At 43.4% G+C, this 13,226-nt stretch overlaps 1 protein-coding gene across 8 annotated transcripts in view; it reads right to left on the minus strand.

Moving 5' to 3' along the window:
• The window catches only part of ART3 (ADP-ribosyltransferase 3 (inactive)), a 116,897-nt gene that overhangs the window by 52,300 nt on the left and 51,371 nt on the right, over positions 1-13,226 (minus strand). For 2 of the 8 annotated variants that reach the window (XM_070047990.1, XM_008267723.4), the window contains exon 1: positions 4,110-4,304. The exons of 4 other annotated variants lie outside the window; for them this stretch is intronic. The gene's annotated coding sequence lies outside the window, so the exon portion shown is untranslated. Of the gene's footprint in view, positions 1-4,109; positions 4,313-13,226 lie in introns of those variants that run through there. 2 more of the 8 variants (XM_051819674.2, XM_070047993.1) reach the window with 2 other exon arrangements.

Raw genomic sequence — 13,226 nt, forward strand, 5'->3', positions numbered from 1 at the left:
TTCTGCATCCAAAGTGCCTCAGGTCAAATCCCAAACCAGTTGTGTTACAGCTATCCATAACCACTTACAGGTCACATGACACTGGACAGGTTTCTTCCTTTCTGTATCCAGGTTTCTCCATATCTCAACTAGGCATAACAAAAGGTCCCCTCATGGGTTGGTAAGAGGAGTCAAAAGATAACAGAAGGAGGGTATATCTGGCACTTAGTAAGCACTGTGTGTCATATATTATTTTTTAACTTTCTGAGTTATTTAAGGCTTAGAGGAAATTGTGTGGAGTATCCTTCTCTCTCATTCCTCTAACCCTCATGTCAAAATCTTTTGTAACCACAGTACAACTATCAGGAAACAGACATTGGTATATTATTAACTAAACTTCAGACCACATTTAAATTTAAATTTTGCCACTAAAGTTCTTTTTCTAGGATCTTATCCAGAAAAACTGCACTTAATTATGTCTCCTTAGTCTCCCCAATCTGCTAACAGTTCTTTTTAGCAAACAAAAAATAAACCAAATGATCAAAGCAAAAATTGCTAGTAATAACACACATCAACATTATAAACCTTGACACAATGCACTTAAAGAAAATATCAGTTTTCTTGCCAAAATGCATAACCTCATTCTAATTGTGACAAAACATCAGATAAGCCAAAATTACTAATCAATACCCTTCAAATTTATCAATTATTTTTAACTTTTCTTTTTAAGATTTTATTTATTTGAAAGGTAAAGTTACAGACAGGGAGAGGGAGAAAGAGAGAAAGGTCTTCTATCTGCTGGCTTACTCCCCAAATGGCCACAACGGCCAAAGTGGGGCTGATCCAAAGCCAGGATCCAGAAACTTCTGGCAGGGGCCCAAGCACTTGGGCCATCCTCTATTGCTTTCCCAGGCCATAGCAGAGGGCTGGATTGGAAGAGATGCAGCCAGGACTAAAATCAGCACCCACATAAGATACCAGCACCAGAGGCAGAAGATTATCCTCCTGCCCCATAGCAAAAGCCCTATTTTTAACTTTTTAAAAATTAAGAGTAAACTAACTTGCTTAATATCTGTAAGCCATGTTAAGATATCAAAAGATGTTTAACTTTTCCTTAGTTCTAATTTATAGGTAGTTCCTTGTTTATCAATGGAACATAATTCAAAGTTCATTTGAAGACCCATTATTTTCTACCAAGATGACTTTTTTCATGGTAGTCAGAATCTGTTTCTTTTTTTAAAAAGATTTATTTACTTGAAAGAGCTACAGAAAATTGGGATGGAGGATGGGGGAAGAGGGAAGGGAGAGACAGAGAACACTCAAGCATGTGCTTCCATCACTGGTTCACTTCCCAAATGGCCATAATGGCCAGGTTGAAGCCTGGAGCTTCACCCTGGTCTTCCTACTGTGAGGTAGGGGCCCAAACATTTGAACCATCTTCCGCTGCTTTCCCAGGCCATTAGCAAGGGGTTGGATTGGAAGCAGAGCAGACAGGTCACAAATTGGTGCCCACATGGGATGCTAGCATCAGGTGGTGGCTTAACACACTGTGCACAAGGCCAACCCCAGAATCTATATTTCAAGTTCACTATAAGCTAACTATTTCAGGGCCGGCACTATGGCGCAGTGGGTTAACGCCCTGGCCTGAAGCGCTGGCATCCCATATGGGTGCCGGTTCAAGACCCGGCTGCTCCACTTCCTGTCCAGCTCTCTGCTGTGGCCTGGGAAAGCAGTAGAAGATGGCCCAAGTGCTTGGGCCACTGCACCCACATAGGAAACCCGGGGGAAGCTCCTGGCTCTTGGCTTTGGATTGGCGCAGCTCCAACCGTTGCGGCCAATTGGGGAGTGAACCAGCGGATGGAAGACCTCTCACTCTCTCTGCCTCTCCTCTCTCTGTGCAACTCTGACTTTCAAGTAAAATAAATAGATCTTAGGAAAAAAAAAAAAAACTTTGCATTAAAAGAAAAGCAGACAGCCTACAACTCTATTATTTTTCTATGGAGAAACTTATTCTAGGTATCAATCAGAGATGTCAGGAATACACACTTTCTCTCATTCACTCCATCAGCAGTCTGATGAGCAACAGGAACGAACTTCTGCCTCTTTCTTCATCTCTTTAACCACACCCATCCCTGCATCCCCTCCACCATCACTCTGTGCTGTTAAACAGTAATGCTGGCTCATGGCAATCTCCAGGCCTGTAGCTCCCCTACTCTGTACCTGCTCTTCTCTAACTTTTTTTTTTTTTAAGATTTATTTATTTTTATTTGAAAGTCAGAGTTAGAGAGAGAGGTCTTCCATGCGCTGGTTCACTCCCCAGTTGGCCGCAACAGCTGGAGCTACACCTATCCAAAGTCAGGAGTTTCCTCCTGGTCTCCCACATGGGTGCAGGGGCCCAAGCACTTGGGCCATGTTCCACTGAATTCCCAGGCTATAGCAGAGAGCTGGATCGCAAGTGGAGCAGCCGGGTCTCGAACCGGTGCCCATATGGGATGCCGGCGCTTCAGGCCAGGGCGTTAACTCACTGCGCCACAGCACCGGCCCCTCTCCTAACCCTTGATTCCCAGTTATATCCACAGCCTCTCTTGCTTTCCAGAGTCAGCTGTGGGCTCTGTATATTCTTCAGATTTTGAGAAGGCTCCACAGGTACAGGTCAAAGTCTCCCTCCACTACATTAACCCTTATGTAACTTGATCTATTAATCGGGCTGATCTCTGGCATCCTTCCGAAGATGAACTCAAAGTTCAAGGAAGAGAACATCAGCAGCAAGCGTTATTGGGGTCCAAAGCAATTTTGTACATAAGCTGGGTACAGAGTTGGAAAAGAGGGAGTAATATTGCCACTGAAGTCCTAAAGCAGTTTCTTCACCTCCTCCATTCTTCCCTGTTAAAAGCTGTTATCTGGTATCAATCCCTAGGGACAGGACTTGGCACTCCACTGCCATCAGCTACTGCCTCAGACCAGAGTCTCTGAGCACCTCAGCTTACTGCAGAAAAGAATAGGCTTCTTCCTATTGTCCTTGTCCCTGGAATATGTGCCAGCCTTTCCGAGGCTTTCTAAGGCTTCCTTCTGCCAGTCATGATGCAGAAACTGAGGACAAACATCACTAATGAAGGGCAAGTGTTAACAAGTCGCACAGTACTCATTCTCCCGGGATCCAATGATGTGTCAACCAGGGCTCTAATTAAGTTTTTAAATTGGTTTCTCACCAGAACTCTCAGTTTCTGTTCATCCCAAATTGTTCCACACTTAGTCTGCTCTAATCTTCTTTTGAGTTTTCTGTTTTCCAGGCAGGCTTGGGTCTGAAAGCTAGGGAATCAGCCCTTTGAGGTTGCTTCTCACTCGCCTGTTCCATCACAGAAGGGGACTCCAGTGTGATCTTTCACTGTTGCTGTCCCCTGACTGCTCCTTACTAAATGCCCACAGTGGTTTGGGGGAGAGTTACCTAATCACCTGAAGTCTTGTTTTGTTTTTTAGAAAAGCACAATGGGGCCCTTTCTTACAGAAGTGTTGTAAGGACTAAGAAGATACTATGTACAGCACCAGGCACATGGCAGACATTAAACACAATGGCAATTATTCTCGTGTCCATCACCCACTCCTCTACACTGCACACCCAGCCTCCCAATGGTACCGGTGCGAGGTGGAAGGTGGCCAACCAGAGCTGACAAGTGACCACATTTCTCTGATGACACCTTTTACTGCTCACCTACACACATGTTCCAAGTGAGAACAGAGAAGCAAGGAAGCTAGGGTGTGGGTTCTATGGCAGAACCAGCATGCTAGGAAAATCTTAGAAATGGGAAAATGACAGAACTGTTTTACTTTTTATTTAAAAACAAAGAACATACCAAACAAAAAAGAAACATAGCCAGTCTTAATATTTAAAAGTGTCATTCTTATCTTGACTCCAAAAGAAAATCCTTTAAGTATAAAGAAAATAGAATAAAATATCTGCAACAAAAAATGCCCTTCAAGACCCTTTTTCAAACATTCCTAATATATCTCCTATTTAAAACATTAAGTTAACCTTTAGTTCAAACTGCCAAAGCAGCACTGAAGCAGTCCTTGTAAGTGGCCATTTTACCAATATTCTATTTAAAAACAAATAATTCAACGCAGCTTCATACCTTGCAGACATAGCTCTTCTAACATCCACAGGCAGGGCTAATCTCTCCAGGCAAGATCATTTTGCACTTTACTCTCTCCAACTGGCTCTGAAATAGTATTATCCAGGTCTATGGGCCCCTCCCCTCCAGCTTCTCTGAGTAGTAAAAAATAAACTGACTACTACACAACTTTCCCTCTTCATTGTAACAAGCTTCCCTCAGTCAGTGGAAAAGCTGCTCACTGCAAGTCTCTCACGTGTCCCTGTCCCCCAACAATAAGCATGTTGTTTCCCAACTTGGAAAATTAACATGAACATTCACATTGACCTGGCAGTTGTCAACTGCGCTCATTTTCAAGGCACCCAACTCAGGCCACGCACAGAGCTGCCTTTGTTGTCTGAAAACCAGTTTCTCTGAAGTTTATGGTGATGGCTGAAGTTGTTTTGTATAACCTACTGTTCCTGGCTCAAATACATGCAAATGACAGCAAACATTCCATGAGGGGAATACAGGACATGGAGAAGAGTGCCAGTCTATTCAGTGAGTTAACACAACTTGCTAATTTCTTCTTCTATGTTCTAAATCTTGAGATATGTGATTTTTTAATCTTACCTTAAATTCTAAAGGAAATTAATCAGTTTTGTAATCCATGTTTTCTTTTTTCTTCTGAATTATGGAAACAAATAGTTTTTGACACTTGCTAATTATACTAATAAAATTAGCTTGTGAGTAGACTTGGCAAAAAGTAACATTCCAAGGTAAATAGTTTCAGATGAAAGCAAATAATATTTATATACTGGGTTTTCTCAGGTTAAAAAAAGGTAAATTGTTACTTTATAACTGTTATTACAGAAATGTTAAGAAAAAAATTATTTTTCTTTGAGAATGGCAGATCCAACTCATCCAATTTCCAAGAAAGAGTTGTCATTTTCATAATTCACCTAAAGCTTGTATGTTCCAGGCAACCCTCCCTTGTTCAATCAATTAGATCAATGATAAAACTCCAGGAACAAGCCACCGATAGCCTATATTTAATCAGCATGAAAAGGCATACTTAAAAAGTAAAGTGTAACTATTTAAATCCTCAATCACAGGAAGCTAAAAGCTCACTGTTTTCTCTTTCTGTTCATCTCCTTTAACATCAGAAATTCAGTATATAGTTCTCATCATTCATACAAGGTGTGCCACAGTACTATTCTATTCCTTCTGGCATGCTGATAAGGAAAGCAAAGGTAGAAGACTGGTGGTGGCTCTCTCAAGCTTGGGGTCAGTACAGTGATGGTGGCCGCTGGAAACAGGCACTTCTTTTGTGCATGCATTCGAAACTGCCATGTCTGCAGCAGCACATACCACAGATAAGCTATCCTTATGAGATGTGAGCTGTTTTCATCTTTTTTTTTTTTTTTTTTTTTTTTTTTTTGACAGGCAGAGTTAGACAGTGAGTGAGTGAGAGAGAGAAAGAGAGAGACAGAAAGGTTTTCCTTTTTCCATTGTTTCACCCCCCAAATGGCCAATCCGGAACCAGGAGCCAGGTGCTTCCTCCTGGTCTCCCATGTGGGTGCAAGGCCCAAGCATTTGGGCCATCCTCCACTGCCTTCCCGGGCCACAGCAGAGAGCTGGACTGGAAGAGGAGCAACCGGGACTAGAACCTGGCATCCACAAGGGATGCCGGCGTTGCAGACAGAGGACTAACCAAGTGAGCCATGGCACAGCCCTGAGATGTGAGCTGTATATCAACTTCTCAAATACCAGACTGCATTAGCAGAATAAAGCTTTTCTGAAATGTCTTATGTCAAAAGTTCCAGAAAGAGAACAAGCGTAGGCTAAGATACAGCCTTGATCAAAATTCTTCATTACTTTGTAATTCTCTAATAGGAATTTATTACTTATTAATTATTAATCAATTGCTTTAATTATTATTACTTATTCCAAGTTTTGGGGGAAAATATAGTCTTCTCCAGTGCACAACAGCCTTGAATATAACCTTCAGGATTTCTCCAATTTCTACAATAAGTATTTTGATAATGTTACAAGAAAATCACAGAAGTAATATGCTATTAAGGGTTCAGGGGGGAAAATCTAACAGCTTCCTAAATGCCTTAATCTCTTCATAAAAGAGCATCAGATACTGTACTACTACATTTTTAAGAGCTCAGGATTCTGAGCCTGCCTTGTGGTGTAACAGGTAAAGCTGCTGCTTCTAATGCCAGCATCCCATATGTGTCCTGGATGCCCCACTTCCAATTCAGCTCCCTGTTAATGTGCCTAGAAAAGCAGTGGAAGATGGTCCAAGTGCTTGGGCCCCTGAACCCACGTGGGAGACCTGGAGGCACTCCTGGCTCCTGGCTTTGGCCTGGCCCAGCCCTCCTGTGTGGCCATTTGGGGAGTGAAATCAGTGAATGGAAGATCTCTCTGTGTGTCTGTCTCTATCTCTGTCTCTGTCTCTCTTTCTCTGTAACTCTGCCTTTCAAATAGATTAAATCTTAAAAAAAAATTTCAGGATTCTACACTAATATGTTCAGTCTACCCACATTATTTTAGGTGCTTAACACATGCCTAGCGACCTCCACTTGGGAGTGAGTTATCTGCTGTCTATAAACTTTAAACAGGATTCTGTTAAATCATACTGATTTATTATAATTGGAAATGTTAGTTTCCATTTCTCAACCACTTTTCACAAACCTAACTGAACAAAATAGCCTTGATGTTAACTATTTTTTTTTTTTTCAGAAACCTAGTGAAGGGTGAGTTGGAAATTATCTTTAAAGATTTTATTTATTTATTTATTTATTTGAGAGGCAGTTACAGACAGTGAGAGGGAGAGACAGAAAGGTCTTCTTTCCGTTGGCTCTCTCCTCAGATGGCCACAACAGCTGGAGCTGTGCCAATCTGAAGCTAGGAGCTTCTTCCAGGTCTCCCACGTGGGTGCAGGGGCCCAAGGACTTGGGCCATCTTCTACTGCTTTCCCAGGCCATAGCAGAGGGCTGGATTGGAAGAGAAGCAGCCTGGACCAGAACCGGCGCCCATATGGGATGCTGGCACTGCAGGTGGGGATTAACCTACTGAGCCACGGAGCCAGCCCCAAAGGGATTATCTTTAAATGACTTGTATTAACTTCTTCAAATTCAAAAAAATTTTAATTTCTAAATTAACTGGATAATGTGTGAGCACTACTGAAACTTCAGGTGAATCCAAGGTGATAGAATTTTTAGGCTGCAAAGAACTTTGGTGAACAATTTTGAAACTAGATTCATTTCCTTGGATATACCTTTAAACTGAAGGGGAGGGGCCGGCGCTGTGGCCCAGTGGGTTAAGCCTAGCCTGAAGTGCCAGTATCCCATATGGGCGCCGGTTCTAGTCCTAGCTGCTCCACTTCCGATCCAGTTTTCTGCTATGGCCTGGGAAAGCAGAAGATGGCCCAAGTCCTTGGGCCCTTGCACCTGTGTGGGAGACCTGGAAGAAGCTCCTGGCTTCAGATCAGCACAGCTCCAGCCATTGCAGCCAACTGCGGAGTGAACCATCGGATGGAAGATCACTTTATCTCTGCCTCTCTTCTCTCTGTGTAACTCTTTCAAATAAATAAATAAATCCTTAAAAAAATAAATAAACTGAAGGGGAAACTTATTTGAGTGGACAAACCTGAGAAACAGAAAACAATCTAATTCCAGAAACAGAAGGACCAATAGTACTAAAAAGAAAAATGCAGTTTTCTTTTTTTGAACTTAAGAAGAGAGAACAGGCCGGCACCGCGGCTCACTAGGCTAATCCTCCGCCTTGCGGCACCGGCATACCGGGTTCTAGTCCCGGTCGGGGCGCCGGATTCTGTCCCGGTTGCCCCTCTTCCAGGCCAGCTCTCTGCTATGGCCAGGGAGTGCAGTGGAGGATGGCCCAAGTGCTTGGGCCCTGCACCCCATGGGAGACCAGGAGAAGCACCTGGCTCCTGCCATCAGATCAGCATGGTGTGCCGGCCGCAGCGCGCTGGCCGTGGCGGCCACTGGAGGGTGAACCAACGGCAAAGGAAGACCTTTCTCTCTCTCTCTCACTGTCCACTTTGCCTGTCAAAAAAAAAAAAAAAAAAAAAAAGAACAATGAAATATAATGACTCAGTAGAGAAGGAAAAAAAGAAAAGTGACTAAAGAAATTCAGGCGGCCGGCGCCGCGGCTCACTAGGCTAATCCTCCACCTTGCGGCGCTGGCACACCAGGTTCTAGTCCCGGTCAGGGCACTGGATTCTGTCCCAGTCGCCCCTCTTCCAGGCCAGCTCTCTGCTGTGGCCAGGGAGTGCAGTGGAGGATGGCCCAAGTCCTTGGGCCCTGCACCCCATGGGAGACCAGGAGAAGCACCTGGCTCCTGCCGTCGGATCAGCGCGGTGACCGGCCGTAGCAGCCACTGGGGGGTGAACCAACAGAAAAGGAAGACCTTTCTCTCTCTCTCTCTCACTGTCCACTCTGCCTGTCCCAAAAAAAAAAAAAATTTCAGAAAAGTTTCTTTAAAAAATAAAAACACCACAGGGGGCCACACTGTGGTACAGTGGGTAGGGTCACAGCCTGGAATGCCAGCATCCCCTGTGGATGCCGATTCATGGCCCAGCTGTTCCACTTCTAATCCAACTCCTTGCTAATGGCCTGGGAGAAGGAGTGGAGGATAGCCCAAGTGTTTGGCCCCTGAAACCCATGTGGAAGACACACATTATGCTCCTGGCTCTGGCCTAGCCCAGCTCTGGCCATTGCAGCCATCTGCAGAGTGTACCAGCAGATGGAGATCTCTCTCCCCACCTCCTCCCTTTTTCAAATAAAAGCTTAAAAAAAATTACAATCTCAGCATTTGTCCTCCTTTCCATCCCCAGCTTTGGTTTAAAATTAAGTAAACTACCAAGGTAGTATACACTAAATGCCAAACAAATAACTAAACCTTCATTGTGCAATGTGGTGGCCACAAACCACATGCAACTACTAAACATTCAAAATGTGGCTAGTTCAATTTAAAGACTTAGTACTTAAGAAATGTTTTTAAGCTGATTACATTTTAAATCACTTGTGTGCTTGATTAAGTAAAATACAGACGGTACTTTTTAAAAATTCATGAAAAAGGTAATTAAAAGATTACTTTGGTGCAAAAAATTCTGAAGTCCATGTACATTTTCACAATATGCATTTTTCCATGATTATTTTAATACCCCTTGTGTGTATGGATTTCAATTTTTTTTGTACCTACGTAAATATCTTTTAATTCCATTTTCTAGACTTTTTGAAGTACCCTCAGTTACTTAATTTCACCTATTTCTTTTCACTTTCTAAGTGTGGCTACTAGACAATCAAAAATCATGCATGTGGCTTGCATTATACTTTTACTGGATAAAGTTAGACAAAACAGCAAGCTCTAAAGTAGAAGAAATCACTATGTAATGAAGGCATATTGGAGATAAGAGATTCAGAAAAGGAGAAGAAAGTACATCCCATGCTGTAAGAATCAAATCATATTCATAGAATAGGGATCTCTCAGGCTCAGTAGGTGAGGAGATGTGAAGAAAACCTTCCTCATTTGCTATGCCAAGTGTTTAGGCTAGAACAAGCCATAACTCTCAAGACACATCTGACCCCCATCTGCAGGGCCAGCAGAAATCAGATGTCTTCTATAGTACGACAGAAAGTTGCAACATGTGAAATGCACAAGAAGGAATCTGGTTGGTTCTATTGGGGCTCTATCCCCAATACCTATAAGTACGCCAAGAGCTGTGATAAACACCTAAAAAACATCTGTTGAATGAATGAGTTGATGAGCTAGAGAGCTACTATAGGAAGGGATGGTGCTTTCTAAGAAACTGTAAGGCAGGAACATTAGGGAAATTCGGTGAGGGGGGACAGTGATAGGAATGCGGTCTCCTTCCTAACATGATCTGCCAGAATCCAGTCAAGCTTACTTTTTGTACGGTTCAAGGAAGGAAACAAGGTGAAAAGGTTAGAGCATGAAACCAATCTCTCTCCCAACTCTGCATAATCTTGGAGAATCTGTGAGCTGAAGACTTGAAGAGAAAAATAAAATAAACTTTCTTCAGAGCATCAAGGCTGAGCTATGAGATAAAGCAGACAAAACTGTACCCACTTGGACCGGGAGAGTCCCCTCCTCCTGGTCAAGCAGATGACCCTGGGGTCTTTCTCCCAGAGGAAGAGGAAGGATTTTTTATGTCTTCTTCCCTATCCACAAGTCTGTATCTAGAAATAAAATGTCCTGCCACACAGAAAAAAAAACCAAGGCCTGACAGTCTGATACGGAATTTGTTAGGTGAAAAGTGTGTGTGTGTATCCAAAGGCAGAGGGGATTAAAATACTAGTTTCTCTGGTAGTAAAATTCTTCTTATTCATCCGTATTTTTCAACACTTCTATAGTATCAGGTATTACATATGTAGTAAAGGAAGACAATAAAACATCCACAGAACCATGAAGAAGAAAACTGTAACCCAGGAGTTTTCTACAAAGTAGTAATTCACACATGAAAGCAAAAGGAAGAGTTTAGTCATGTTTTATGTAAATCTGAGGAGCCAGGAGCTTCTACCCAGTTTCCCACTTGGTGCAGGGGCCCAAGGATTTGGGCCATCATCTACTGCTTTCCCAGGCCATAGCAGAAAGCTAGATAGGCAGTGGAGCAGCCAGGACTCAAACCAATGTCCATATGGATGCCAGCAATGCAGGCAGCAGCTTTACCCGCTATGCCACAGTGCTGGCCCAATCTGTCTATACTTTATGAACCATGTTATTGTGTTCCTGTACTGGACTTTTATGAGTGATTTTCATGAGTAGTGTTTTATTCACCATTATCATAATTTAAAATATTTTTAGTATCTTATAACAATAATTCACCATTATTATAATTTAAAATGTTTTTTAGTATCTTATAACAATATCATTTAATCCTTCATTAGATGGTCATGCTTGTGCTAATGCTGAAAGTAAGTTAGATGTGGTATGTCAACTTAGGAAAGAGCACTGGAAAATATGAGCAATGATTAAAAACAGCAGTTAACACCTTCTGAGTGCCAGGTGATATTCTAAATAATTTATATGCATTATCTCTTTTAGTACTCAATTTATAACAGCCCGTTGAGAACAATATTATTTTTATCCTTATTCTACAGACGAGAAAACTGAGGGTCAAAAAGTTGAGGCAACATGCCCAGGACCTGTGGGGAATCCCACAGGAGTCCAAAAATTAGTCACAGATCACCGCTTACCTGACCCGCAGAAGGAGGTGAACTGTAGAAACTCTACAGAGAATCCTAAAGTCAAAAACTGCCACTAGCCACAAAGTGAAAGTAAAGAAAAATGGAGTCACTTATGTCAAGCCAAAGACTGATGACATCACTTAGGCTAAGCTGATGCTTGCCAAGAAGGATGCTCCTCCTCAGACTGGACAGACATCCCTGGGCAGTATGATAACGTGTGTGCCACGGACGATAACCTCGAGTTACCCTCCTATTCATTCTATGATTGGACACACCCTGAGAGTGAGCTGGAGACACCTTGTCCTAGGCATTGGGTTGGTGGCACCCTGGGAAACTCTGAGAGGCAGCACAACTGATTGGTGACACCCGGACCGCTACTGGAGACGCCCCCTTCAGAGTGGCAAGGATAAAAGCAGAGCCTTTTCCACTGCTCTCCATCCTCTCGAGGATCATGGCCCGGTGTGTGTGAACCACTGGATCTCCTCACCCTTGGAGCTGAAGAGCCAGCTCGCTAGCCCCCTTGCTAAGTGACACAAGGTGACTATGGGATCCAAACTCCAACGGAGATGCTGCCTCGTCTGGACCCCTTATCAGCCTGCTGCAGAGCTGGACCAGGCCTCTCAGCAGGGGCCAACTCCTTGCCTCGCCATCCGCCTGGGAATTCTGAGCCATTGCCCAGAGTGACAGCCATCCCACAATTTCCTGCCTGTGACTGACTGATCCAAGATCCGTCTCTACTGAGACGTTGAGCTCTGGACTTTGAACACTGACTCTTTTTTGTGACCATGATACAAACCTTGAAAACGCAGCTTTTATAAATGAGATTAGCCATGTGTAATGTAATATGAATATGCTCTGACCCTATAATTAAGAGTAATGATACATACCTTGCTGTACAAATATTTTTTGACAGGCAGAGTGGACAGTGAGAGAGACAGACAAAGGTCTTCCTTTGCCATTGGTTCACCCCCCAATGGCCGCTGCAGCCGGCGCGCTACAGCTGGCGCATAGCGCTGATCTGAAGCCAGGAGCCAGGTGCTTCTCCTGGTCTCCCATGGGAGACCAAGCACTTGGGCCATCCTCCATTGCACTCCCTGGCCACAGCAGAGAGCTGGACTGGAAGAGGGGCAACTGGGACAGAATTCGGTGCCCCGACCGGGACTAGAACCCAGTGTGCTGGTGCCGCAGGTGGAGGATTAGCCTATTGAGCTACGGCGGCGCCGGCCTGTACAAATATTATTATAATTGGATAGCACTGGAAGTTACTTTAATGCTGTATATTGTGATTTGTGGTTTAATGAATATAATTGATGAATAGTAAGAAAATTGTATTACTATTAAGATTTGATTCCAGTAGTTCTTTAGTATTGTCGTAAATAGTGTTATAATAATAGTTAAGTGTTATTGCAGTAAGTAGTAGTTAAGCCATAACTTGGACTGATAAGTATAGTGATAAGTATGGATTGATAAGTATATTGATACCGATAAGTGTATTGACCTTAATGAGCATGCTGATTAGTGTGATAAAAACCCCTGGTGTCTAAGTAATAAACTCTCACTGGAAAGGCAGTCTTGTGTCCATGTGTTCCTTCTTTTTTTAAAATTTATTTATTTATTTTACAGAGTTAGACAGTGAGAGAGAGAGACAGAGAGAAAGGTCTTCTTTCCGTTGGCTCACCCCCCAAATGGCCGCCACAGCCGGAGCTATGCCGATCTGAAGCCAGGAGCCAGGTGTTTCTTCCTGGTCTCCCACTCGGGTGCAGGCGCCCAAGCACTTGGGTCATCCTCCACTGCCCTCCCAGGCCACAGCAGAGAGCTGGACTGGAAGAGGAGCAACCGGGACTAGAACCCAGCGCCCATATGGGATGCCGGCACTGCAGGTGGAGGATTAACCAAGTGAGCCACGGCGCTGGCCCCT

This window comes from Oryctolagus cuniculus, chromosome 8, assembly GCF_964237555.1.
Source record: "Oryctolagus cuniculus chromosome 8, mOryCun1.1, whole genome shotgun sequence".
Lineage (NCBI taxonomy): Eukaryota > Metazoa > Chordata > Mammalia > Lagomorpha > Leporidae > Oryctolagus > Oryctolagus cuniculus.